Below are 26024 nucleotides of genomic sequence, written 5' to 3'. Positions count from 1 at the left end.
ATAATAGTGGATTATATATTAAAAACAAAGGGAGTTGGAAAACAAGGTCTGGTTGGTGGTAGAAACAGAAGTTTAAAATGAACAATTTTATGGCCAGTTCTTGTCAGTGCAGTTTTTCAAAATAGTGGCAATAGAAATGAGTCACATGGCACCCTTCAGTGAGGAGGATTGACTGAGGCCATGGGTTGGGTCTTGGCTGAACAGACATGACATTCCCTCTTTCCCAACCCAACACATACTTCCCGACATTTGAGATGAAATAGAGCTAGAAGCGAAGAGGCCCAGGGAAGATCAGGCTAGATGATGAGGGCCAAGAGGGCACGGGAAAGTTTGAAAGAGTTAAGTTAGCCTCAGTCTCTCGTGAGATACTCCTGCTTGAGTGTAGTCGCGAGACTTGGTCTGAAGGAGAGCACAGAGGAAGGCCAAAATGGCCGGCTTACAGATAGTGGACAAGTGCCTCTGTGAACGGTTGCACTAGACAAGCAGGAGAAAGGATAGAAGAGGGCCAAGGTGGAGCTTTCCCCGCTGCACGGTTGCACTTAAGTCTGCACTTACGTCTGCTCTCATTCTCTCCTGGCTGCCTCTGCCAAATGCTATCAGAGATGGCTGCCCGGATGGCCTTGACTTGGTTCAAGAAAGAATTCAGATGTGAGACAGAGAGTTCTAGTAAGCACGCCAGCCAAGGTTCATGAAGAAAGTACACCTGACAGACCACATGAGTAGCTCAATAAAGACGGAGAGTAGGTATTAGTTTTGTAAAGCAGTATCGTTTATCAAACAAGTATGGGCCAGCGTTGTGATGTAGCGGGCCAAGTTGCCACCTGTGATTCCAGAATCCCATACGGGTGCCAGTTGGAATCCTGGCTGCTCCACTTCAATCCAGCTCACTGCTCATGGCCTGGGAAATGCAGCAGAGGATGGTCCAAGTGTTTAGGCCCCTGCACCCATGTGGGAGACCTGGAAGAAGCTCCTGAATTGGGTTTTGCCTGCCCAGCCCCAGCCATTGTATCCATTTGTGAAGTGGACCAGCAGATGGAGGTTTTCTCTCTTTCTTTAAATGTCTCTCTCTCTCTCTCTCTCTCTGTAATCTTGTCATTCAAAATTAATAAATAAATCTTTAAAAAATTAACATATTTAGCTGCATGACCTCAGGCACATTGACTCAACCTCTATGCATCTCCTTTGTCTATTTGTAACAAAGCAATGAAAACAATGAAAGAAAATCAGAGCTCTCAGAGCAGTTTTGAACACTTAATGGGAAGGAATTTAAAATGGGAAGAATATACAATTGGCATATCTGGGCATTCTTTACATCCAACCTCATATTTGGTTTCATGTCCTCAGACACACACAGTGCTATAAGAACAGGATGTGTTTACTAGGCTATTTAGTTTATAAACATTTACTCTTCTTTTAAAGATAATTCTATTCTTTCCCCCAAATTTTTATATGAGTAAATTGTTGGGAAATAAGATATCCATGTTTTTCACATGTGCACAATTATATCCTAATTTAGGCTGTCTTATGAAAGATACAAAAGCATCCCAGAAATCTAGACAGTATATCCCTCCACACAGAATTCAGGTTTGTTTCCTAAGCATGGCAATTAAAGTAACATCACCTTTTGGGGTGTCGTTGGGCAGATTTCCTAGCAGCCTCCATCCACAGTTGAAGATTTCCAAATTCAGTTTTCCTAGCTTTGCAGAGAGTTCACATTGATCTGGGTCCATCCTGACATCATCTTCGTGATAGGGGAGGGAAGGTCAAAAGAACTGATGTGGAATGAAGCTCATTCTGCCTGCTGATCCATGAGTTAAGAGTCCATTGTCTCTGACCCAGCAGTTTTGTGTCTTCCATAAAAGACAGGATCATCTGCTCGCTTTGAAGTAGGAAATGGCTCATATCCTTCACAATTTAGCATGGATGAGACCCCAACTTTGTACAAAGAAAGAAAGTTTTATGTATTGTTTTATAATGTATCATATAATTTACAGGAATTTAAAATTTATCTGAATGGGGACAGGTTTCTGGCACAGTAAGCTGAGCCACCTGTGATGCGGAGCATCCCATATCAGAGTGTCAATACAAGTCCTGGCTTCTCTGTTAACCAACTTCCTGCTAATACACCTAGAAAAGCAGTGGGAAGGTGTCCCAAGTACTTGGGGCCTGCTATCCACGTAGGAGACCCAGATGGAGTTACTGGTTCCTGACTTCAGTCTGGCGCAATTTTGGCTTTTGCTGCCATTTGTGGAGTGGAGTGAATAACTGTATGGAAGATTCTCTCTCTCTCTCTCTCTCTCTCTCTCTCTCTCTCTCTCTCTTCTTTCTGTGTGACTCTGCATTTCACATAAAATAAAAACAAAACATTTAAAATTCATTTGAGCTCAACTATCCTTGTCAAAAAATAGTTTTTTGTATATATATATACAAATTATAAATTATAAATCCTTTTAAGTTGATAAATCCTTTGAAGTTTAATTTTTTACCTCTAGATATATGTGATCATTTTCAGACACTGCATCATAAAGTAACAAAGGGGACCAGCGCTGTGGTGTAGCGGGTAAAACCGCTGATTGCAGTGCTGCCACCCCATATGGGCGCTGGTTCGAGTCCCGGCTGCTCCTCTTCCAATCCAGCTCTCTGCTATGGCCTGGGAAAGCAGTAAAAGATGGCTCAAGTACTTGGGTGCCTGAAAGTAAGTGGGAGGCTTTGATCGACACATCTCCAGCCATTGCTGCCATCTCGGGGAGTGAGAGGAAGACCTCTCTCTCTCTCCTCTGCTTCTCTGTAACTTTGCCTTTCAAATAAATGAATAAATCTTTAAAAAAAAAAAAGGAAGGAAAAGTAAAGTAACAGAGTTTCTCAAATTTTGGTCACCTATTCTATTCATTTGAAATAGTTTTGCTTCCTATTTCATTTAAGTTATAAATAAAGTAGTTAAAGCCATCAAGGATAACACACACGTTTATATACACATGCCCACTGACTTTAAAAAGTGGAATTCACATTCTTCAGGCTATATTCTCTCGCTTTGAAGAGTGCTCCAGAAGTGAGGTTGGCGGCTGACAGGGAATTCTCCCTCTATGGCACGTGCTAGGTTGGTCAATAACTACAATGATCAGATTTTCACTTGTGATGATCTTGCTCTTGTCTTTGTAGCTATTGCCAAACTGTCTCTATTTCTCCTCTATTATCTCTATCCCCCCCTTAGTAATGAATATTGCTTTTTTAACTAACTTATTTTATGTCTTCAAATGGTATAAAAGAAAATTTTCCTGGGTTGTATTTTCTATATCATCAAGACTGCTAAAGAATTCCTCTTATGCTGGGTCTTTGGCCACTATTTATACATGTTTATTAGACCAATTTTATGTCTGTCATTTCTAGAATACATTTCCCTCTGCTGTATGTCAAAAGTTTTAACTATTTTTTCACATAAGCCAAAAAAAGTCCAGTGTAATTTAGTACTCTCTAGATCAACATGCCTAGAAGTAGTAACGCATCAAAATGAGTTAATAAATCTGGATTTTATCAGCTTTTGTTCTTTTGATTCATTGTTCATCCTATTTAACACAATGTGGTTGTGTTAAACCTCTAAATACATTAGTATCCCAGGCAAAGCTCTGATTCTTGCCTCCTGCATACAGATATTAATGAAATAATATTATTAACATCCCCAAATAGCAGACAATTTATAACATAGATATAATCTTAAATCTTAGCAATGTACAAAAGATAATATCATTGGCTGCCAAGTTGGATAGCCTGGAATGTATCACCATCAGGCATTAAGCCTAGAAATATAACTGTCTTATGTTATTTGATTGAAGTTTTTCCCATTCAGCTTAATTTGATTTCTTCAGATCAACTTTGTCTTGGAGACCAATTTCTTCAGTGATTCAATTCCCTTTTACCAAATAATAAGAAGAATACCATTGGTAGGTAGCAACACATGAAAAGCCATCCACCAGTATGGAATGAGGATAAAATGTGAATAATATATCTGAAATAATTCTGAAAAGCAGAAAGCAAGACTAATAACAAATGAGCAAATGCCAAGTTTTTAGAATCACACGTGTTTATTTTCTTTAAGGTTAATCTTGAGTTTTGAAACCATCTTTCTTGCAATAGCTGATGATTGTTCCTCTTTCAGTTGCTAGAATGGTTATACAAATACAGTTGAATATGAATCTCAGAAAAACTATTGCATTTGGCAAACACATTTTGTTTTATCTTAACTCAATTGTTACTTAGGTTCTTGCATTTTTACTTAGTAATGTGTCAACCATAGTAATTTTGTTAAATAGAAACTTATAGAAAAACATTAATAGAATAAAAATTTCCTTTGAAAAATTCATCAGTTTTATATATTAATTTATTTTAATTTAGGATTAGAACAAATTTCAGTTGTATGTAATCAACTCTACATCAAACACATTAGTTCACTCAATATTATTGTCGAGATGAGTATTTCAAAGAAATTAATTCTTCATATTTCATGTATTGGAGTTCAATTTATATATATTCCTGCTTTATTTCAAATACAAAATTAAAACATTTTAAGATTTATTTATTTGAAAGGTAGAGTTACAGAGAGGCAGAGGCAGAGAGAGAGAGAGAGAGGTTTTCCATCCACTGGTTTACTCCCCAAATGGCCACAATGGCCAGAGCTAGGGCAATCAGAAGCCAGGATCCAGGAGCTTGATATCAAAATATAATGAAATATTGATATCTAAATAAAATACTTTGAGAAATTTAATTCTAAAAATTAGAGTATAAGTAACAAAATATTATGAAATGGAACAGTACTATCTTTTATTTTATTTCACTTTTAATGAACGCAAGGGACTGAACTTATAGGTATATAGATTAGTTCAATATACCCACAATTGGAACATCTTTAGTGTTCATGTTCTGGGAATTTTGTACTACTTCAATTTGCATAGGTGTCTAATAAATTATTGTTTATATAATCACTTTTAGAATTCATGAAACTTGTTTAACAAATAAAATTTTAAAAATACGTCAAATTTTAAAAGACATATGTTTATTTAAAGAGAGAAAGAGACAGAGACAAAGACAGAGTTCTCCCCATCTTCCATTCGACTCCTTAAATACATGTGACAGCCAGTACTGGTCTGGGCTAAAGACAACAGCTAATAATTCAATCTGGATCTCCTATGTGGGTGGCAAACTCCACTATCTGAGCCATCACTGCTGCCTCCAGTGGCACACATTTTCAGTAACCTGGAATCTGGGAGTAGAGCCAGGATTTGAACCTCGTCATTCTGATGTGGACCCTGGGCATATTCATCACTAGGTCAAGCGCTCACCTCTGTGTTGTCACCCTTTAGATCACATGTATATGAGAACATTTTTATCACTTCTTAGATTTTGGAAAAGTGGAAAAATGAGAGCTTTAGTCTTAAATGATACAGGATATTTGTAACATTTTAAAATATATAAACCATGTACTATATCTAGGTGTTGAAATGAGACTAAAGAGTACCAAAAGTTTGTAAAAAATATATCAGAATTTTCGTATATGCATAGCAAGCTCTCTGTATCATTCATAAAATTAAACATAAAAATATGGCAATATCATGCTCTCAAATCATGAAATAAGATCAGGTAAGGAAAGCCCACTTGTTTGAAATATCATAAATTATAAATGTCCATTTGTTGAGATGAATGAGGAAACAAAAATTGAGAAATCATAAAGACTCAGCAGGGGAAAAGCTGCCACTGATATAAATACAGTAATCCCAGATTAAACAGCATTTTACATAGCAGGTATATAGCCTAGCAATTTAATTTGTTTCAGAATTTAGTTTTCCTTTCAATCTTATTGAGAAATTATGTCAGTGAGTTTTCTTATAATTTCTAGTTTCTTAATTTCTAGTTTTCTTAATAAAATCTAGTTTCTTAATAAAATTTTTAATGAGTACATTAGTTTCATATTGCTGCTATAATAAATTACTATATATGCATTGCCATGAAACAACACAAATTTAATTATCTTATAGCTCTTAATGTCTGAAGTCCAAAATATGGGTTCTCATCTACTGGGCTGTGTTCCCCCATGGTGGCTCCTGTGGAGAATGGTGTCTGTGCCTCTTCTGTTTGGGGCAGCCACATTCTCTGGCTGCAATCCTGTCTTCCATCTTCAATCCAGTTTATTTCAAGTCCATCATCACATCTCTCCAGCTCTGGCTTTCTGCCTCCCTCTTATTAGGCTCTTTTGATAATAGTGGGCCCACTGGTAACATCTGGAATAATCTCGCTATCTCACAACAGTTAAATTAATCACATATCTAAGTCATTTTTCCATCTGCAATAATTTGTCTGCAGGTTCTGCGGACATGAGTCGCACTGAGTAAGTACTGTAATGGCTACCACATAATGTAATAACTCATTTTCAATGCATTTGATCTTAACTAAATCATTTGTCTATCAAAGTTAGCCACTAAAAGGATATTAATATATGCTTAACTTCTTTTATCTGTTATTACATGTTCGATCTGTGTGAAGGACACAGGCAATTGAAAGGAATGCTTTGTGGTTGTCAGCTGAACACATTTCAGAAGGGCTGGGGAAGAAGCCACCAAGATGAGAATTTGGCATCAATGCAAGAGGGAGATACAATTGAAGGAGCCAATGTTCTTGAATGAACTGGAGCTACCTGCCACTCGCAAATCATAGCAATCTTCAAGGAAGACAGCAAGGAGTAGACTGACTTCGGAGTAATCTGTGTTAACGAGTGCATGTCCATACATCACTTGTGCTAGGCTGAAAACATTATGTGCTTGGTAATGCGTTGTTAAAAGAAAAAGTACACACTTAGTAAGGGCTTTGGGGGAAGAAGCTTAGTCTGGTCAATTGCTAGATTCTCTGGCATCCCAGTGAGGAACTCACTTGATTTTCTCTTTGTTTATGCAAAAATTATCTCACCCAGCACAACAAGGGGCCTTCTTGACTGCAAGTTCAGAAGCTACCATTCCTAATTACAAACATCTATCTGTTCAGGCCTCATATACTACAGATCATGTCGCACCACTTCAGCAACACATAAATAAGTTTTGGATGGTAATCAATGGTTTTAGCTAGTACTATACATACCTGGCAATAGGCTTACATGTATAAAAACCGTGCTGGAATTTATTAGCACTGTCTTTGAACAATCTGCTAACCAGTGTGTTTGCACATCCATATGTACACACATAATATATAAGAATACAAAAATCACCTGAATTTTGACATAAATTATATTTATTATTATGTCAACACATTTTAGATAAAATAAAGGTCCAGTTAAAATTTAGGAAACAAGCGGTAAAATAATTAATGGGAAAGGAATGTTCTAGGCAGAAGTTTATTTTCTCTGTAGACATCACACAGACTTGCTTAGGTACTTTTTAGAAAAACACCAGCTAAAATAAGTATGAAGATTTTTTGACTTTTTAAAAATTTATTTCTTTTCATCCAGAAATGGAAGCTCCTTTCTTCCTTGTGTATTTTTAAAATAATTTCTTTGCTGTCAAATATCTGACCTTTGATAGCACTGAGAACATGGCAAAAGTACTAGAAAAACAATGTGTTGAGGTTACCCTCCTTGTCCTGGTACCTTCAAGGAAAGAAAGTTAACTGCTGAGCACAGCAGTGCTCAAAGAATTCATGCAGTGAGCAGCTGCCTTCTTTGGGAAAACATGTGTTTAAAAATACCTCCTGCTCCAGGTAATTTTGCTTTTACAGTCCAGTAAGTTTCAGCTGCTCTCAAGGACAAAACTCAGGAAATCAAGATGGTCAACAGAAATTGCTTTAAATAGTTCAGTGGCCAAAATTAGTGTTCTGCTGTGCCCACATGACTGGGAAATCAATATGTTTGACTATACGTTCAATTCTGTCCAATAATAATTTAGACCGACTTCCATGTACCGGCAAGTTTTATTTGATCGACCATTCAAATGGACACATTTGAAGAGAACTATCAAAACTTTAATTTCCTTAATTTCTAAGTTAAAATCACATTAACATTGCATATTTAAAAGTAATTATTTTAAAGGTACAGATAAAAGATGATTCTTCTAAGTAGATCACAGAGAACATATTAGTTAATTTTATATTAATTTCTGCTTTTGTTGATATAATCCACACATAGAAAGTATAATTATAGTCACAAATAAAAAGAAAGTGTTTGACACAAAGTTAATTTTAACTTTATAGACAATCATCCTTAGCTTTTTCACTTTTTTTAAAAAAAAGATTTATTTATTTAGTTGAAAGTCGGAGAGAGAAGGAGAGGCAGAGAGAGAGAGGTCTTCCATCTGCTGGTTCACTCCCCAAATGGCCACAATGGCCAGAGCTGTGCTGATCTGAAGCCAGGAGCTTTTTTCAGGTCTCCCATGCAGGTGCAGGTGTCCAAGGACTTGAGCCATCTTCTATTGCTGTCCCAGGCCATAGCAGAGAGCTAAATAGGAAGAGGAGCAGCCGGGACTCAAACCGGCACCCATATGGGATGCTGGCAGTACAGGCAGTGACTTCTACCGGCTATGCCACAAGGACAGCCCCAGCTTTTTCACTTTTGAGAAATTAAAGGTGTGTTTTTGAACCAAGAATCTGGGGTGGACCGATGGCATGGTTGTTTGTTAAGATTCTGCTTAGGAATTGTGTGCCCCATAACTGAATGCCTGTGTTTGAGTCCTGGATCTCCTATCAGCTAGAGCTTACTGCTAATGTGCACCCTGGGAAACAGTTGAAATGGCTCCAATAGTCCCCACCACTCACATGGGAGACTGATTGAATTCCAGGTTTCTAGCTTTAGCCTGCTCCCCCCATTGGTGGTGGTGGGGGTATTTATGGAGTAAACCAGCAAATGGAAGCAAATGGAACATCTCTCTCTCTCTCTCTCTCTCTCTCTCTCTCTCTCTCTCTCTTTCCTCTCTCTGTATTTCAAATAATTAATAATAAATAAATACAATTTTAAAGTAATAACCTGTAGCACATACATCTTTATGTGATATACCAAAGTACAATGCATTCATACCATCTTGGCTAGATACCTTTTACATTTTCTTTAGTAGAGAAAAATTTTCAGAAAAATTATTTGAGTCCTGAGTCCCAGCTACTCCACTTGCAATCCAACTCCATGATAATGTGGGAAAGCAGTGGAAGATGGCCTGAGTCCTTGGACCCCTGTTACCCACATGGGAGACCCAGATGAAGTTCCTGGCTCCTGGCTTCAACCTGGCCAAGCCGGCCGTTCTGGACATTTAGGGAGTGAGCCAGTGGATGGAAGATCTCTCTCTCTCTCTCTCTCTCTCTCTCTCTCTCAGTAGCCAGTGTTCAATAGTTTAAATTATGAAATGGCCTTTTCCCACCACGACTACAGAAATAACCTAGTACATCCATCTTCTGATCTGGTCACATAGTCACCGCACACACATTTCAGGTCTCCCAGTATACAAACTCCAATGAAGGTGCTGAAGTTCTTCTATTGCCCGGCTCCTAAACAAGGAATATAGCAATAAATAGAGCGGTTAAATATTGCTTCTGAATCACCTACTTCAGATACAGTATTTCTTTTTTTTTTTAATTTTTTTTTTTTTGACAGGCAGAGTGGACAGTGAGAGAAAGAGAGAGACAAAGAGAAAGGTCTTCCTCTGCCGTTGGTTCACCCTCCAATGGCCACCATGGCCAGCCGGCGCACAGCGTTGATCCGATGGCAGGAGCCAGGTACTTATCCTGGTCTCCCATGGGGTGCAGGGCCCAAGCACTTGGGCCATCCTCCACTGCACTCCCTGGTCACAGCAGTGAGCTGGCCTGGAAGAGGGGCAACCGGTACAGAATCTGGCGCCCCGACTGGGACTAGAACCCAGTGTGCCAGTGCTGCAAGGCAGAGGATTAGCCTGGTGAGCCACGGTGCCGGCTTAGATATAGTATTTCTTTATTGAGAATGTGCCATCAGTTTTTGAGAGGCAGAGGGGAACACACACACAGAGAGAGAGAGAGCCCTAGCTTCTATTCTCTGGTGCACTTCCCAACTGCCCAGAAAAATCAAGGCTGGATAGGCCATTTCCAGGAGCTGGGAACTCAATCCAGTTCTCCCATGTGGGTGGCAGGGACTCGGGTAATGTAGCATCACCTGTTGCCCCTTGGATGTACATTAGCAGAATCTGGAATTGTGAGAGAAGCAGAGGGTAGAGTTCAGGAAATTTGGGACACAGAAATCTTAACATCTAGGCCAAAACATGTCTGCCTCAGGAATACGTCATTCTCATTGTCCATTTTTTATCTGTGTCATGTCATTTTTATCTGTGTTTGTTGGTTGGTTGTGTTGAGGGTTAAGCACTTCAAACCTTGGTAACCTGTAGCAACAAAAATCCCTGATTTTACATTTTGCAGGCCCCTGACTGAATCCTGAGGATTACCTTTCTTTATCTTTTCTTAAAAAAAAAAATGCTTAAAAAGTGCAATGGGCCAATAAAGCACACAATTTTTGTTGCAGCAGACATTAAAACCTGCTTTCTCATACCAAAGAAAATGACATATGTTTTATCAAAATTTGACAACCAAGAGCAAAAGGTACTGAGATTAAGCTTCAGGGCACCAACTTAAACAAAGCAACTCAAAAATGTTATTCTACTTGGAAAGAGGAACTAGAATGAAGGCAGAAAGCAGAGATTAAATATGAATTCCTCAATTTCAAAATCCTCTAGGAACAGAGTTCTGGCTCCTTGTGAGCACAGGATCTCACCAGGAAACCCCAATCCAGAATCTGGTTTACAAGGGCAGATAAACAGGACAGCTCCAATATATTTCTTGGTGTTTTCAAAAAGGATCCTGTAGAGTACTACATGGATTTGTCCAGTTCAGGTAAAATGACAGACTGCTATAGCTCTTCATGCTATAAAAAAATCCATGCTGTGAAAATTTAGAAATACCTCACTTTTATTCTTAGTTTTAGTATAGAATTTACTTTTTTTTTTTTTTTTTTTTGACAGGCAGAGTTAGACAGTGAGAGAGAGAGACAGAGAGAAAGGTCTTCCTTTGCCGTTGGTTCACCCCCTGCAAATGGCCTCCATGGCCTGTGCACTGTGCCAGGAGCCAGGTACTTCTCCTGGTCTCCCATGGGGTGCAGGGCCCAAGCACTTGGGCCATCCTCCACTGCACTCCTGGGCCACAGCAGAGAACTGGACTGGAAGAGGAGCAACTGGGATAGAATCCGGCGCCCCCACCGGGACTAGAACCTGGGGTGCCGGCGCCGCAGGTGGAGGATTAACCTAGTGAGCTGCGGCGCTGGCCAGAATTTACTTTTTTTAAAAAAAGGTCTATATCTTTAATGATTACAGAACTTCAATTCACACATTTCTAACATTCCATTGACATCTCACTCAGTCAATGAATATTATGCTTAACTTAGCAAAGTTTCTTCACAGAAAGATATTATTAAAAAGTTGATGAAATTGCAAACTTTAACAAGTTTCCTGTGAGTAATTACTGGAAAAACTCTAACACTGATTTGCATTAGTCATTTAAGAATAAAAATAGGAAGTAACAGATACTGTACTACAAGTTTGCAAGGATACATTTTTCACTGTCCTACTTAATATATAATATAATATTATAGAGTAAATTACAGTACCTGGCAGGATGACATAACTTCTTCATCTACAAAAGACTATCACTCAGTTCAAGGTATTAAAAATGAAAATGGGGGCTGGTGGTGTGGTATAGCTGGTAAGACCACTGCCTGCAGTGCTGTTATGCCAAATGGGAGCAGTTCTCTGCTGTGACCTGGAAAAGCACTAAAGGATGACCCGTGCACCGCCGTGAGAGACCCGGAAGAAGCTCCTGGCTCCTGGCTTCAGATCGCCCCAGGCCCTGACGTTGTGACCATTTGGAAAGTGAGCCAGCAGATGGAAAACATCTCTCTCTCTTTCTGCCTCTGCCTCTCTGTAAGTCTGCATTTCAAATAAATACTCTTTTAAAAAACGTGAAGGTGAAACTTTCTCTAAAACATTGTAGCTACAAGAGATATATTTAGTCAAAAGAATATTCTATTGAGAATTTTGCTTAGGTCTACCTGGAAGGCAGTGGGAGTATGATCACATTAGTAGATTAAACTGATGTTTATCATATTCCATCCATCACAATGGAAACAGTAAAAAAACAGTCATCATGAAAATTGGCAAACAAGGTGTGAAAGACTACACTACCCAGCCTAGATATCATTCTCGCTCTAACACTACACTGAAAGGAATCTGGTACTCTAAGTTCATAACTACTCTTATAGGTCACCTTGAATGCAGTCTTCATGTTCACATTTACTGTAAGGGAAGTAGTATTTGTCTTAAAACTGAGTACTCTAAGCCAACAGTGCAGGTATAGGAGCAGTTTTAGAGCACTAACACACACAAACTAAATCCAGTAAAATTCTGTGTGCTGATTTAAATATTGATTGAATGACGACCTCAGACTTCTGCACATCACACAATCGCCAGAAATAACATATGGCTTTTAAAACCAAAAACTCACACAGCCCAGTACTTTGAAGCTACAGACTGTCACCACACAGGATCAGGTATGCTGCACAGTGCTGCTGCAAGGATCAAGCCTGCCTGTTTGGCCAGGAAGCTAAATCATGGTTTAGACAATTTTAGGAACCTGGCAATACCGTTGAAGAAAAATACTCAACACAGCAGGCAATAGACCACAGAATATTCTATAAGCAAATAAACATCTAATATTTCCTTTCTCTTTGAGAACAAATATAATTCAGATCACTTTTTGCCTTGGAAGGCATGTATGCTTGCCTGGGATGATCTTGCTAACCACTACTCAGCATTTGATATCCTCTGCTAGGATTACAGTTTGAAGAAAGCCATGGTTACAAGAGGCTTCAACTGGAAATATCCACAACATTCTTTTATGGCAACCACTATAGGAAATTCAAAATGAACAAGGGAAGATGGCTTTTGCATTAATCATATATGTTGAGGATCAAGTGGATTTCAAACAGCATGTTGGGTGTGAAAATGTTTGAACTTTAGACCATTTAGACCATTCTGTTGCCTTCATGGGTTGGTGAGTCTGTAAAGACATCGTCACCGGGTTGAGGAATGATTTCTAGTCCCACCATGTCCAAGTGGAGTGCCATTTCTTCTTCTTCTTCTTCTTCTTCTTCTTCTTCTTCTTCTTCTTCTTCTTCTTTTTTGGACAGGCAGAGTGGACAGTGAGAGAAAGAGAGAGACAGAGAGAAAGGTCTTCCTTTTGCCGTTGGTTCACCCTCCAATGGCCCCTGCGGCCAGCGCACCACGCTGATCCAAAGGCAGGAGCCAGGTGCTTCTCCTGGTCTCCCATGTAGGTGCAGGACCCAAGGACTTGGGCCATCCTCCACTGCTCTCCAGGGCCACAGCAGAGAGCTGGACAGGAAGAGGAGCAACCGGGACAGAATCCAGTGCCCCGACTGGGACTAGAACCTGGTGTGCCAGTGCCGCAGGCGGAGGATTAGCCTAGTGAGCCGGGGCACCGGCCACCATTTCTTCTGATATGAAAGTGTTCAAATGGACATCATGGCATTCATTTCTCTTTCAACTGGCATTTGACCCACTGCTTAAATATGTAGGAGAGCCTGGGGTACTGGACTTCATGATTACAGCAGCCAGGGTGCCACTAAGACCATGCAGAGTGATGGCTTCCTGGAAGGGCTACCAATCAGTCTCCACAGCTGAGCTGGTATCTGTTGAAGCAGCTGGACTAGGGGGCATTGCAATTAGTCTTGAGGGAGCTCCAGAATTTGGGAACAGAGGAACATTTCCATACAGGAAGCCAATCAAATGTTCTCCACCAATAGTTCTGTGTATTATTGAATTATTATTTTATATATTTATTTGAGAGTTAGAGTTACAGAAAAAGAGAGGGAGAGACAGAGAGGAAGGTCTTCCATAAATTGGTTCACTCCCCAAATGGCCGGAATGGCCAGAGCTGGGACAATCGGAAGCCAAAGCCAGGAGCTCCTTCCAGTTCTCCTACATGGGTGCACTGGCGAAACTCTTGAGCCATCTTCCACTGCTTTCGCAGGCCATTAGCAGGGAGCTCGGTTGGAAGAGGAGCATTAGGGGCAGGAACCGTTGACCATATGGGATGTCGGAGCCACAGGCAGAGGCTTAGCCTACCATGTCACAGCGCTGACCCCTCTTCTGCATTTTCTAACTCAAGGCAACACATCCTTCTGGGTCGCTGATGGCTGACCTGAATTCCGAGATCAAACCTTCCCTTAGGAGTACCCACACTTTATCTGTAGAGCTTGGTGATGGCAGTGGCTGTGTTTTGGAGGGGGACCCCATCTTTGAATAGCTGGGCCTCCAGGGTGGAGGCTGAGCTCCTGAAGGGGTGCCACCGCCTCAACTGCGTCTGCTCCCCGGGCTGCTGTTCGTCCTGCTGGGCCTCAGCCAGAGAACCCAAACTCGGGCCGGTGCTCCTGGATCTCAGCCTCGCCCTCCTCCTTCTGCTCCTCCATCCTCTGCGACCCTCTGCATTGACCCCTAGCCTGGCCACCCACCGCGCGGGGGCCCTGCTATGTATCTCCAGGGACCACCGATAGCTGCTGCCCCTCCTGCCTCGCCTCCCTTTGCCTCGCAGGCCGCATAGCTTCTATGGCCTTGCCCCGGGCACGTGGCCATCTTAGGGCCACGGCCGCAAGCCCACTGCTAGGAGTGAGGGCCGCCTTCCATACCTCATCCCTGCAAGACACAATCTGACAAGACAGCCTCTTCCCTGGCCTCTGTGTCGAGCAGCACAGGGAAATACTCAGAAGGACAGACATGTCTCAGGTTCTTCTTATTGGTTCACAGTGTCCCTGTAGTCACAGCCAACTGCGAGGGAGCTAAGAAAATGCAATGCTGCTGCTCCCCAAAAGGGAACGGAGGGCTGGAAATGTTTGGAAAGCAACACTAATGATTGTCATATATGCAGGTGACACGACTGTGAAACTGTTCTAAGGCAGGAAATTCAGATTTAGGTAGCAAAAGTGGGTAATGGTATTATTCAGGATTGTTACTAGAACGACAGTTGATGCATCAAAGGGACACTTACATTTCAATAAATGGCATCTATTGAAAACCTAGTGCAACTGTGTGAAATGTCACCAATAGTAAGATTCACTTCTGGAATATCCTGTCACTAGAAATCAATCATGTGACACTATTCTAGTTGGTGTCATAGTCCACTAAGAATGTATTTCAGAGAACATGAGCGCTTTGAAAGTGATCTGCTCAAACTGCCTCAGATTTAAGTAATCACCTCTTCTCTTTAGTTACTCTTAGTGGAAATTTTAATTTTTCCATTTTGGGCTTTCTTAAATCAGAATGCATTTCACAGATTTTCAAGTGTTCAGAGTCAGTTTTGACCAAGGACATATCACATCTTCTATTTTTGGGAGAGTGGTATTTTAGTGCTGCTCACCTTGACTTGAAATGCCATAATGAATTAATCTCCCTAAAAGATATGTTCCCTTTACCTTTAAATTAAACATAATTAAATGGATATTCAAGTAAATCAGCCCTTAAACCAAGTTTAAGCAATACACTTATCTGTACATTTTCTACTGAATTACCCTTTTATATTTCTGTATTTTAATGATATAAAACTGACTTAACTCTGTGACTCAGATATAAAAATTTAATGTTAGAAAATTAATCCTTCACTTATAAAATCAGAGGTTCAGCTTGATGTTAATTTTTCATTATCGTTATTATCTTAATATAGCCCTCAAATTAATTTGGTCTTTCCCCATTATAGCAATACGATATTAGGCTCTTAACATCAGAAGTCATTTAAAATTTAACTTCTTAATCTCACACAAGCGAAACAGATCGCTTGTACCTGCACAGCCGTGGGCCACTCTATCAGAATCACTTGAACCTTGCCTCTTGTTTTGAAACTTCTAGAGCAGAGGAAACTAGGAAGTGGAGGGATAGAGTTTGAGGAGAACAAAGCTGTTACTCTTGATAGAAGCTTGGCCTAAGGACAGCAGAGTTAGCAGTTCTCCTCACTGATCTGGAAATACAAGTCATTGAAGTAGCACTAAAGACCAACGGACTAGAACTGCTGTAGTTATACCATTTGTATAATTAAATTATTTAGAAGTGTGTTGGAAATAGCCATTTCAGCAAAAGGGCATGTAGTGTTATGGAAAGGGAAAACACATTTTGTTTGCGTGTGTGAGGTGTTTAATGTTCCTGTTAATGGAATGAAGTGTTTATTTTCAAAACACAGCAGAAAAGATGTATTTCAACTAAAATTTCAGATGAAGACATACTTCGGGTATGTTTCTGAGGTACCACAGTGGCAGTGATCTAGTCTTCTTTGTAGATGCTCATTAAGAGCTAAGGAAGGGGCAGACATTTGCCCTAGTGGTTAAGACATCAGTGAGGATGTCAGTGTCCTGCAGCAGAGAAACCTGAGTTCCAGGCTTCAGCTGTTGGCTCCGGCTTCCTGTCCATCCAGACCCTGGGAAGCTGTGGCAGCGGCTCCGACAAGTGGGGCCCTGCCACTGATGCAGGAGATACTGCATTGTTGCTTTGGTTTACGTTTCCATAATGATCATTGATGTTGAATTTTGTCATTCACTGGTTGGCCATTGGTATATCTTATTTTGAGAAATGTCTTACAATCTATCTGAAAAAGAATTTTTAAAAATTACAATTGTCACAAAAGTAATACAATTCTAAGGAATAAACTCAGAGGAGGTGAAATATCTTTACATTGAAAACTATAAAATTTAGTTGAAAGAAATTGAAGAGACTATAAATGAAAAGACATCTTTTTTATGAACTTGAAGAATTAATATTAGTAGATGTCCTATTACCTCAAACAATCTATAATTTCAATTCAATTCCCATTAAAATTCTAATGGCATTCTTCACAGAAAGAGGGAATTCAAGCTGGAAATTCCTAAGAAACCACAACAGACCCTAAATGGACAACACAACCTTGGGCAGAAAGGATAACGCTAGAGGCATGACACTGTCTGAACTCAAAATATACGACAAAGCTGTAATAAGCAAAAGAAGCTACAATCATACAAAACCCAGATACAAAACCCAGAAATCAATAGTAGCAGCAGATTTTAAATATAAGCCCCAAGAACCCACATGGGAAAAAGGCCAATGTCTTCAATAAATGGTGCTAGAGAAACTAGATGTCCATATGATGAAGAATGAAACTATAACTATATCCCCTCCCCATCGTATCTAACTCACACACACAAAAACTCAAAATGGTTTAAATACTTAAATATACAGTCTCAAACACTGAAACTATTAGAGCACACACTCGGGAAATCTTGGACATTAGTCAGGTTAAGGATTTCTGCGTAAGACTGGAAAAGCAACAACAAAAGCAAAAATAGATGAATGGGATTGCTTCAAACTAAGAATCTTCTATCTCACAAAGAAAGCAATCAGCAGAATGAATGGCCAAGATACAGAATGTGAACATGTTTCCAAACTGTGCATCTTACAAAGGGTTAATATGCAGACTATCTAAGGCATTCAAACAATTCAACAGCAAAAAGCTGATACAATTTAAATCTTTTTTTTTTTTTTTTTTGACAGGCAGAGTGGACAGTGAGAGAGAGAGAGAGAGAGAGAGAGACAGAGAGAAAGGTCTTCCTTTGCCATTGGTTCACCCTCCAATGGCTGCCACGGCCGGCGCACTGCACCGATCCGAAGCCCAGAGCCAGGTACTTCTCCTGGTCTCCCATGGGGTGCAGGGCCCAAGCACTTGGGCCATCCTCCACTGCACTCCCGGACCACAGCAGAGAGCTGGACAGGAAGAGGAGCGACTAGGACAGAATCTGGTGCCCCAACTGGGACTAGAACCTGGTGTACCGGCGCTGCAGGTGAAGGATTAGCCTATTGAGCCGCGGCACTGGCCAAGCTGATACAATTTAAAAATGGACAAAAGACCTGAGATTAATCAGATTTCAAATTGGTTATTTAATTTTTTGATTTCTTGTTCTGAACATACTTTACTTTTTTGGTCTACATACCTGAACTTCCATATAATTGCTCTGATCTTTTGCACTGCGTAATATTGTCATGATAAATTGGTTTTATCAATAATCATCATCTAGCAAGGGAATTATTTTTATAGAGACTTATCATAAAATACAAAATTGATTGAATCCATGAGGATGGGAACTTTTTTTTTAGAGTTACTGTGGATTATCCTAATGCAATTCTTAAAATGTACAGTTTGAGATATGTATACTATTCCTCTTACAAGCAGATGAGATTTATTTTATCTTCCCTTATGCATCTTAGAATTTCTGCATTTAAAGTTGTATTTCACTGTGGTATTGATGAAATAGCACTTTCAACATACCATTATCTGACAATCCAGCATTCTCAATATTTGATTTGGATTAGAGTAGGGAGTCTTGATTCTAAATGTCAGGATTTAAATACAAAGTCCAAAAATTGATTAAAATTGCCAAAATTTGAGCTACTCAGGATCCCTTGCATTGGTTCATTCCCAATTCCAATTTGTTGCCAATATGTACATTGACAGGCAGCAGGATTTGGGTAGCTGCCACCCATGTAAGAGACATGCATTGAGCCCTGGGCTGCTGAATTTGGTCTGGCTTAGCCCTGGCTATTGTGGTCATTTGAGGGAGAATTTTCTATTTCAGACATATGGAAGATAGCTCTCTCTGTGCCTCCTTCTTTCTCTGTCTTGATGTATTAAATAGAAAAAAATTATTTTAATTAACAAAATGTATACATTTTTGCCTTAGCTTTCTCATTTTACATGAAGATGGTAACACTACACTGTATATAGACAAAATAATTTTATGCATATATGGTTTTTAAAAGTGCTGTTGATATTAAGATGACTGCATTGTTTATCAGAATACTTAGGTTCACTTCAATTTCTGGCTCCTGACTCCAGCTTCCTGCTAATGCAGACCATGGAAACAGATGAATGATGGCTCAAGTAATTGGGCTCCTGCTACCCAAATGGGTGACCTGGATTGAATTCTCAGCTCACTCCAGGCTTTGTCCTTGGCACAGCTATTGTGGGCTTTTGGGGAATTTGCCTGTGAATGGGATTCTCTGTCTGTATCTTTGTCTCTCTCAAACCCCTGTGTGTCTCTGCCTCTCAAATACATAACTAAAATGTAAAGAAATATAGTTGTTATTCTGTATGGATTTTATGTCACAGTTATCTTCGATTTATGTATTACATTTTACTCCTTACTGCAGTCTACAGTTTATGGATTAACATGCTCAGATTTGGATTACTGTGGTTATTTCACAAATGACTTCTAAACTCAGTAATTATACTTTATTTTATATAAATCATAAATCCTGATACCAGAAAATGATCATTAATATTATTTTAAGGCAAATTAATCTTTGGTGGTAAATCACTGAATAGTCTTTTCTGATAGCATAATCAGATTTAAAAAGATGCATTTTCAGAGTATCGGATAAATAACACACCATGTAGTCACATAAGGAATATCATTTAGCAATTAAAATTAGCAGCCTAAAGCTAACTGCATCAGCAGAGTAGATCTGAAAGACAGATGAGTGAGTAAGCCGCTCACAACAAAGGAAAGGTTTTAGTAGGCACCAGAATTTCAATTCAAGCCAGGGGACAGACTTCCATGGAAACCACTCAAAGCTTAAAGGAAAAAATACATGTGGCTCCAACTCAATGGAATAGTCGGTTTCAGTCTGCTTTCTGTTCCTATGACAGAATGCCAGATACTGGGTAACTTATATAGAAAAGATGCTTATGCTGAGTCATAGTTTGGATGTCCAGGAGCATGGTGCTAGCATCTGCTTGGCTTCTGGGGGAGGGGTTCATGGTTGAAAACATGGAGGATGATGACCATGATAGGAGCACATGCAAGAGTAGCAATCTGGTCCCTGATGAAAAGAGTGAAAAAGAGGGCTGAAGTCCCTCATCAGTACAAAAAAGATTAGTAATCCATTCATTGAGGCAAATGCCAATGACACCAAACACCTCTTAAAGTTCATGCCACTTCCAAGCATCTTCCTGTTGGGATCAAGTCCCCAAATGAGTCTTGATGAAGAGAAACATATTCAAACCCTAGTGGCCCGTGCCAAGCCATAGCAAGTCTAAAGTGTGCAGAGTAACGCATCCCCACATTGTCTGGAGGCACAGAACTGAACCCGCAAGAGAGTTGCTACCTACAGTCACTGACCCTTTCTAAATGAGCTCCTTGAACCTATAAAAAAATTAATAAAAACTTGAGGAGCAAAAGAGTGGGAGCAGGTGCTACCAAAAGTGTGGAGGTGAGGAAGAAACCAGGCAAGACACAGAGTCGGGTTTCACCTCCATGCCAGATCCGGAGGGCCACATCTGGAATTCGGAGCTGGTGTTTCTGGCAACAGTGGTTGACATTGTTAGTGGTACCCCCTCCCCTACCCCCAACAAATGTAACATTGAACAACCTTGGGTGCTCTGGAAACTGACCAAAGGAAATGAGCAATTCATCCTGGCTTTCTTACTGATTTTCTGTCAACGGTTTCTGAGTTTTCTGTTTCTGAATCTGCTTCCTGCGACAGAGCACAGAAATGTCAACATGTGGAGAGTTTTATATTTCCCTCTTCCATTTTCAGAATGGCCAAGTGCTTTTCATGTGAACTCACAATTTTAAACCATGGATATCAGTGATTTTTGCATAGTTATTTTAAGCACCATCTTTTCAGCTCTAGGTCCTGATCTCCAATTTCTACCTGACAGTGTTACCTGAATTTTTAAAGGGGCTCTAAAATAGTATTAAATGCACGTTCATAATCATCAGCCACAAGCACAAATCATTCTTTGCTTTATACATCATATTCAATTTAGTGCCTGTATCTGTCATGTAGTGATACAAATTTGAGGTCGTCTTGGAAGTCTCCATCTCTCACACAATGCGAAGCAGTCAATCAACAAATCCATCCACAGCTCTCAATACTTGCTGCCTTGCCAAAGACCAGGCACTCATTTTATCCTACCTAACACTTGTGATTCCCTCCAGTTCCTTCCTCCTTTCATCAATATCTCTGATATTAATTCATCAAAACCTTTCATAAGTTGAGATGTTTATTTTCAAAGCTTTCACTCTTTTTGTACCCCATACATTAAGATCAAGTCTGTTGTTTATACATCGTATTTTATCTATTTAATTTAACTGCTAATTGGCTTGTGAAAGACATGTCTTAGTTATTTTTAGTTCCATGAAATCTCACTCAGCACTGGCCTTATAAGAGATGAAGACACTTGCTACAGCTATTCCTGGCTCTGTGAGTATATATTTATGTTTTCTAAAAAATATGTAATTATGTTTAATCAAAGATATTATCAAATACAATGACTTTTGTCCATAATACAATTCAAAATATCACGTTTTTATTTAAGTGGATAAAATATGGCATTATGAGAGTCAAAAGAATAAATGTTGCTAATATATATTCCTTACAGTGAGAGAAAACCCAGCTCAAACTGCATTAAACCAGAGGACATTCATTGTTCAGAAAAAAATACAGACATTCAAAGGTGGGGGTGGGTGCAGGTCTAGCTTATCTAAGTTAAAATTTAATCCACAGTTGAAAAGGAGTGGTGGCAATTTCAGAGTTCACATCACACTGAGACAACTTATGTTGCATTCAAAGAAACTCTGATTTTCTATGGCTCTAGGTAAGAAAAAAGACTAAGGGCAGCTTGTTGATAAAGACTTTAGCTTGTATTATTTCTGATCATCTTTTTAAAAATGTGATTGTTAATTGGAAATTGATGTATGTTTGATGTACAGAAATCATAGTCTAACTCCTGAAATTTCAAATGGGGTCATCTTCTCCTGGATCGTGGGGCAATATCTGAACAAAATTAGATGGCTTTTAACAAAGAGGAGTTGAAAATGGAGATGAGGATAAAAACAATAGTGTTTACTAAGGCTATGAACCAATTGGGGCACTGAACTCACACAAAGTGTATAGTTTTCTTTCTTTTTTTTTTTTTTTAAAGATTTATTTATTTATCTACTTAAAGTCAGAGTTACACAGAGAGAGAAGGAGAGGCAGAGAGAGAGAGGTCTTCCATCTGATGGCCCACTCTCTAGATGGCTGCAACGGTCGGAGCTGAGCTGAGCTGAGCTGATCAGAAGCCAGGAGCCAGGAGCCAGGAGCCAGGAGCTTCCTCCGGGTCTGCTATGTGGGTACTGGGGCCCAACTACCTAGGCCATCCGTCATTGCCCCCCCCCCCCCCGAGGCCACAGCAGAGAGCTGGATCAAAAGCGGAGCAGCGGGGACCAGAACTGGCACCCACAAGGGACGCTGGTGCTTCAGGCCAGGGCGTTAACCCACTGTGCCACAGCGCCAGCCCCAAGTCTATAGTTTTCTTATTGGGACCTCCTTCATTTTAGTCTATCTGGTGTAAAATACACTGTTAACAGGCTATGGGGGAGTAGGCACATAAACACCATATTAAATATTTCCCTCTTGATATTGTCTAAATTCACCTGTTTTCCTCCATCTTTCAATTATGTGCTACTAATTTTTAATATATATTTTCCTTTGAAGTTATAAGGTCACTTGGTTTTTTAATCTATTTGGGTTATGAAGAAAAAAATATTTAAAATATCGCTTGCTTTGGTTTTTCATGTGCTTTGTAACATTTTGTTCCAAAATTCTATTTTTTCACAGGGTTGTTTTTACATGTGCCCTTTCAAGTGAAATAACTAAAGTTGCTTCCATTAGCGGATATCTGGATGGATTTAGAAACCAAGAGCTGCTGAAGGGAGGAGAGAACTTCCACTTTGACTAGGACCTTGTCTAAATACGATCAGAGTCGGCAAACTCAAAAGGCTTTCATAGCCTTGGCAACTCATGACAAGAGCCTAGGGTGATTACTGATGCCATAAACAAAAGTGTCAATTTGTTAAGTCCACAACAGAAGTCACTGTGCTCTTACTACTCATGTAGTATCTCTACCCTTAATGTGTTGTACTACGTGAATTAATGCTATAACTAGTACTCAAACAGTATTTTTCACTTGTGTTTCTGTGTGGGTGCAAACTGTTGAAATCTTTACTTAATATATACTAAATCGATCTTCTGTATATAAAGAGAATTGAAAATGAATCTTGATGTAATGGAAGGGGAGAGGGAGTGGGAAAGAGGAGGGTTTCGGATGGGAGGGAAGTTATGGGGGGGAAGCCATTGTAATCCATAAGCTGTACTTTGGAAATTTATATTCATTAAATAAAAGTCAAGAAAAAAAAAAAAAAGAAACCAAGAGCTGAAAAACACAGCGAGTTTTTAAATGAAAACCTTCAGAAAGTATTGTGTTGGATCTAGTTCGCATATCTGCACATAGTATACAGTTTTATTTTCTCCCAGAATATAAATCAAAGAAAATTATTGAACACAGCAATGAAATATATCTATAATTTGAGAAAGGGTAATGCTTTAGTTAATTTTGTACACAAAACACTAACATTCACATCCAAAAAGCATTTACGGATATATTATCTAATTTCATTCTCATATTATTTCATTCTAGAAAGTAGAATTATTTCCTCTTTCAGAAAATTGGTGGAAAATTCTAATATAATAAAATTATGTGTATTACTGCAAAGTATTTGGAACCATAGTTGTTACTCTAAAATTATTTGAAGATTAATTATAACATTAGTTTAGAGGGGAAGAAATTTAGTGGATAATGTAGATAATTTTGCTTTCCTAGGAAATTTTATATTTAAATGAACTATATTTCTATATAATGCGATTTCAGCATATTATGTGTCCTATAAAATAAATGAAACCTAAATTACTGCATTTTGCAGAATCAGTACTTGTAAAATGATATCTAGGGAATTTCATTTCCACATACCAAGCAAAATGTAATATTAGTAGTACTGCAACATATGAATAGTTGATCTTGCTTTAAGAAAAAATGTTAGCTAAGATATTTAGAAAAAAAAATAAGAGTACAAATATTCACCATCCTCCACACTGTCAGACTTCTGCTAACTAAATCTCAACATTTCACCTAGAAAGTACATCACTGGAGTGGTGTTGCAGAATTTAAGGCAACCATTTTAAACATCATGTCCATGATCAGCCCTCTTTGAAGGTGAATATTTACTTTCACAGCTTTAATTTCAGAACAGCTCTCTTAGCACCTTGGAAATATTACTTCCTCTAAGAAATAGCAATACTGGAATTAAACAGCTTGTGTGTAATGTTTTCTCTGATGGGAAATGAGTCAGCTTGGGGATGAAGAGAAGCAGAACTTGTGAAGACATGGTCAGGGCACAAAATAAAATGTCTATGTCACAAAGCCATTTTCTCCAGAAGTATGTGTACACAACGCAAACATATCCAGTCTCCAAGCCTGTTTTCATGAATCTGATGATTCCAGCCTAGCGAGTTTAAGGCAGTTCTATTGAGTCATTACAACTTCTTACTCCACGCTACCAGGGATGGCAGTTTTCCCTGGCCACATTCAAATTGACATGGTAGCTCCAAGAGGGAAAGCACCCTAATGAATATATACACTCAACGCAAACGGCAATTAAATAACGAGATAACATTTGTGGCGGGCACAATTAGGGATAACAAGAATGTGAACACAGAAAACTTTTAAAAAATTTTAACTAATGAAAGGAGGAGAATGGGGTAAACATAACAGAAATTATAAATGAAGAAAGGATATCTCAGGACTGATGAAGGGTAAATAAGGGGAAAAAAAATAAGAGAGGCTCTCTTCTCAGCTTCCTGGTCCTGAGATTCCAAACTTGACGAGTATTCATCATTATGGCATGAATATATGGGTTGCTGGTGACAAAAAGACTGGCCAGGGTCTGGGACAAATCTAGCAGGCGGGAGAACGAGTGAGGTGGTGAAGAACTATCCAGGCGGCCTGAATCGGAGCCACAGGACTGGCTGAGAGAGTGGTGGAGAAATAAGGGAATGGTGCCGTTGTGTGGGAGCTGGTTCACAAGAAGACCGTAGTAGATTGTTACGAAACTCTCTGAGCGGCAGGCTGGAGTTTTTTCATGGTAACGATACACTAGGTCAGAGAAAACTTGCTGAATGCTGTACATGGGTTATAGCTTGAAGAAAAGGAGTGGGTCCCTGAGTCTGTAAAGAAACTCGCTGGAATTTGTGAGCAGCGTGGAAGAGGTCTGTTAGGACTACTGAGGTGAGTGCTACTGGCCTCCCGCAGAAAGAACACTGCCAGCAACCATGCTGAGGAAGAGACGTGCACCAGACCCAAAGAAGGTCGTCTTCTACAGCCCTGCGGCCTTCCTGCGGCATCTTTAGGTGGCGTGGTTTCTCTTGCGTGATCTGGCCGAGAAGACATGTGGACAGGGCGCAACACTGGCACCACCGGAAGGGCAGAGGACAACAGAGTGCAGCTGCGAGGCAACCTGTTGAAACCGTCACAATGCTTATTGGCGGGACTACCAGGTTTAATGATTTACTTCTACCTGGATTTAGGAGATAAAAACGCCTTATGTTTTTTTTTTTTTAATTTTTTTTTTTTTTTGACAGGCAGAGTGGATAGTGAGAGAGAGAGACAGAGAGAAAGGTCTTCCTTTGCCGTTGGTTCACCCTCCCATGGCCACCATGGCTGTTGCGCTGCGGCCAGCGCACCGCGCTGATCCGATGGCAGGAGCCAGGTGCTTCTCCTGGTCTCCCATGGGGTGCAGGGCCCAAGCACTTGGGCCATCCTCCACTGCACTCCCGGGCCACAGCAGAGAGCTGGCCTGGAAGAGGGGCAACCGGGACAGAATCCGGCACCCCGGCAGGGATTAGAACCCGGTGTGCCGGCACCTCAAGGCGGAGGATTAGCCTAGTGAGCAGTGGCGCCGGCCAAAACGCCTTATGTTTTTATGATTACTCCACGTTAGTGTTGTGAACACCTTATGTCATGATTCAGATTCTTTGCAACATCACTTGCCCTCAAGCTCCCCTCCTTGCTTCACCTGAGCCACT

General features: G+C 39.9%; 1 long non-coding RNA gene across 1 annotated transcript; it reads left to right on the top strand.

Annotated features, from left to right (window-relative positions):
* Positions 1-21646: 21646 nt before the first annotated feature.
* On the top strand, positions 21647-25510 carry LOC149122477 (uncharacterized). Its single transcript, XR_016219304.1, has 3 exons — positions 21647-21720; positions 22048-22233; positions 22725-25510. It is a non-coding gene; the product is annotated as an uncharacterized LOC149122477 (long non-coding RNA).
* Positions 25511-26024: the final 514 nt, after the last annotated feature.

This window comes from Oryctolagus cuniculus, chromosome 13, assembly GCF_051225735.1.
Source record: "Oryctolagus cuniculus isolate XC-2025 breed Fujian yellow rabbit chromosome 13, ASM5122573v1, whole genome shotgun sequence".
In the NCBI taxonomy this organism is placed as follows: domain Eukaryota; kingdom Metazoa; phylum Chordata; class Mammalia; order Lagomorpha; family Leporidae; genus Oryctolagus; species Oryctolagus cuniculus.
This window is presented reverse-complemented; position numbering and strand designations above follow the sequence as displayed.